The sequence below is a fragment of the Rhamphochromis longiceps genome, linkage group LG4, assembly GCF_057381845.1.
Source record: "Rhamphochromis longiceps isolate RC_006_pf linkage group LG4, R_longiceps_female_GT1.1, whole genome shotgun sequence".
Classification (NCBI taxonomy): Eukaryota; Metazoa; Chordata; class Actinopteri; order Cichliformes; family Cichlidae; genus Rhamphochromis; species Rhamphochromis longiceps.
Window position 1 is genome coordinate 31907223 of NC_140560.1, and position 3920 is coordinate 31911142.

Here is a 3920-nt window from a genome sequence, read left to right on the forward strand (position 1 = left end):
GCTAGCTGATTCAAACTTTCAGTGTTTATTTAAATACAGTTTGGTGGGTTTTGCTTTTAGTGCTACAGCTTGCACTGACATTTTTAATGTCAAAATGTTGAATGTGTGCGTTTACCTGTCACTCACTCTCTTTAGTGCCAGTGCAATCTACAACACTGCCAGGAGTCCTGCCTTTGGTCCCAAAGAGCTCTCAACACATCGCATTTGTATTCTATCACCACTGTTTCTCCGGTGTTCTGATAAGTGGAGAGATTACTGTCACGGTGATAAATAAGTTGAAAACAAGCTAAGGTCCTGGAAAGGAATTTAAATGCAGTTCACCAGAACCTGAGCACCATCATTTCCATTCCTATGATGTGGCAGTGGAACTCAGGAACTAGAGATGTGCGTGATCATCAATCTAATGAAGCAGTTGAGCATAATGTTGATTAGAAAATCAAATATTTATTACAATGATGACAGTTTCTTTTTATGTGACGAAAACTGGAATTTTAAACACAGTATCCTCATTTCCGTCAGCAGTTGCACACTTCATTTGAATGACCAGTCATTTATTATAATTTAAGAACTGTCCTTGTGGGCCAGTGGAGAACGGCACCGCCTATCAACAATAACAATAAAGATATCACAAAAAAATACAACGTTAACTTCAAGCTGCACTAATCATTTTCTCTAATAAAGGCTATCACAAAATCACTTTTAGTATCTAAATGAGAGTTACAGTTTTTGATGAGCCTGTGTGGGAAAATCCCAGGAGATCAGCAGTTTCCTTTTCTTGTGTACATACCTAAATGCATTTCATTTCTGCTATCTCAATGGTTCTTAAAGTGTGGTACGCTTACCACTGGTGGTACTTGGGCTCCCTCTAGTTGTATGCGGGAAATCTGCCCCCATTATTTTAAGATTAAATAATATACCATGTTCTGATTAAGGGATTTCTGAAAAATTAAAACATACAGCTCTGCTATCACTTCTGACATAAATGAAGACAGAAAACTAAACAGCAGTGATGTTTGTAGGGTTACTGAAGTTGGGCTAGCTGGTATATAATGATGTGCAATGTGGTGGCTAGCTACCAGTGGTGGGAATAACGGCGTTACTTTTTTCAGTAATGAGTAATCTAACTAATTACTATTCCTATAGTTACAACGCCGTTACAGTTACTAATAAGAAAATGTGGTCTGTTACTATTTTTCAACAAACAGACGGTTAAAGCTGTGTTCAGCTCACCGCATCTTATATCAGTTGCACGGAAGTAGCTGTAAGTAATCTGGACGCTACAGCTTTAAGTAGCTGCGAGCGCTCCCGCGGACGGTAATCACGATCACTGTCTAGCACAACACCTGGAGCTAAGGGGGCAAAACAATCGAGTGCTGCTGTTTGACTGAGGAAGAATAAAGTAGGCGTGGTAAGCCAATCACATGGCCACTTAAAGACAAAGCAACAAGATATACCAGTTTTTAAATTGTGTTGATAGGCCACGTAAAACCAGAGTCATGATAAACAATATATATGCGGCGTTTTTTCCTCAATAGTTTCATCACGTTTACTGACAGTGCAGCAAGCACAGGGGAAGTTTTAGGAGTGACGGCGAGAGAACGAGAGACAGCAGAAAAAGAGAGAGAGCGAGTTTTGAGATGTGAGAGATTTGTGACGTTTAGCATCTTTGGAGTGTGTAGTTAATGTGTTTTCTTGTGTAGTTAGTGTGTAGTGTTGTGGATGTGGTTGTGTGTCAGAACAATGAGGCGACTGCTGTCTCCAGGAAGAAACAGGAGTTATACACCTGCTGCTGTCAGACCTGCAGGTATCAGGCTGTGATGTTCTCCTTTATAGTGGACAGAAATTATTTTTTTTGGAGTGGCACAAATAATTTGTGTGGCATCTTATTGAATGCAGAACAGCTGATTGTTCTGTAAATAGTTTGAAATGGTTATTTTAAAAAAAGGTAAAAGGTAAATGGATGCAAATAACTTGTTGTTTGCAAAACTTGTGCATAGGATTTTAAAATTGACAATTTATATTTGCATTTAAAGTTATGAAATATGATTCATTAATCATGTTTGTGGTTGTTACAGTAAAGAATATAACTTTTTCTACTCTGATTTTATGTTTTTTGTCTGATTTTAGATCACTTGTGTTACTACAGTACGTAAAAAATGAAAACATAACTGTAAATTCAGACACGTGAGGTTGTGCTGAAAAGGATGATACCAAACAAGGCAAAGTAAATCGTTTTTAAAGGTAAAATGTGGAGGGAAAATCAAAAGTAGTTAAAAATGGCCAATTATACCCTGGACCCCAGAGGGTTAAACATTTTTTTTAAAGTAACGCAATAGTTACTTTTCAAGTAATTAATTACTTTTAGAATATTGTAACTCAGTTACTAACTCAGTTTTTTTTAAAGAAGTTACTAGTAACTATAATTAATTACTTTTTCAAAGTAACTTGCCCAACACTGCTAGCTACACAGCTATGGTTAGCATAACATAAACACAGTGAATCTGAAGATGAACGCTAACTTTTTTCCACCTGATAAAAGCTAATGTGAGGGTTCCCGATGGTCAGGGACAAATGCAATTGCATGGCAGGATGCTGTAAATGGACCAAACTTCAGTCAGGAGAACAGCTGAGTCACTAATATACTGCTGCACGGGCTGGGCTGTAGTTACATCGTAAGGTTTTAAAAACTGAGCTTTAAAACTAATAGTGGTAATAAAAACCAAGAGAGAGGCCGACAGTGATCACTGAATTTTTTTATCGGGCTTGTTCAGATTAAATGGAACAAGATACAAAGCACTAAAACATGTTAAAAACGAAACAGCCTTAATAAACACAGAGTAGTAGCAGAGAAGCAGGGTTCATACGGCATCACTTAAGACTGGATATCCCATCTGCTGTGAATGTTTTAATGCAGTGTAGTTGTTATTATTATCACTTGTCACATCTTGTTTATGACAAATAACATTCATACAAGAAATTGTCTCATGTAAACTGTATGTGGTGTTAAACAGGCCTTCAGTCATAAAGGTGTACTTCAACAGCCATATATTTTATGAGGTGGTACTCAATGTGAAAAGTTTGAGAACCACTGTGCTATCTGATTAGCTGAATACATATTTCCATTAACGAGCAGCTGAAGAGGTGTGCCTAATGAAATGACCAGTGAATGTGTTCCAACCATTTTTGTGCATAGGTACAAAAAGTGACTGCATCACCCAGCTTGAGTCCAAGAGTAGAAGACTCCCAGTATATGCAAATAAACACAAAATACAAAATGATAATTAAAGTTAGATTTTAGACATGAAAACATGTCTCACTTATGGTGCAGGGCTTCAAAATCGCAGCGTCTTTCTGTGGAGTCTCAGACTCTTATTCCCTTATTATTACTTCTCTGCAGTGAAAAGTGGTCTTCACACTAATTCTTCATTGCAGTCCCCATTCAGTTTCTGTAATTGAAAAAAAGATAGGAAACCCATTATTGTGCCTGTGAAGAGCGGCTTTTTGGGAAGTTTTGCAAGAGTGCATCAACCACTCTCACTCTGTCTCCTATGCAATTACCTCTGTGAGCATCCTGTGACTCCTGAGACTGCTGCTGGCAGACCCAATTAAACCAGTTAACAATCATTCTAATTAGCAAAGTTGCTCTGCTGAGAAAATGGAGCTACGTTAGTTGAAGGTGTGCTGCCGCTGCACTCAGATCCACATTCATTACGGACAAACAAAAGATGCTGCGTTTCAAAGGCTCAGTGGTTAATATGGAGGCCGCTCTTCACAGGCACAATAATGGGTTTCCTATCTGCCAAGTGAAATCTGTTTTAAAGGACGGATTACAGGAATCAGCCTCCAACCAGAAGGGCTGTTGTTTACGGTTAAAAAAGCCTAGTGTGATGTGATGCCACCAACTCCATTACAAATTGCCT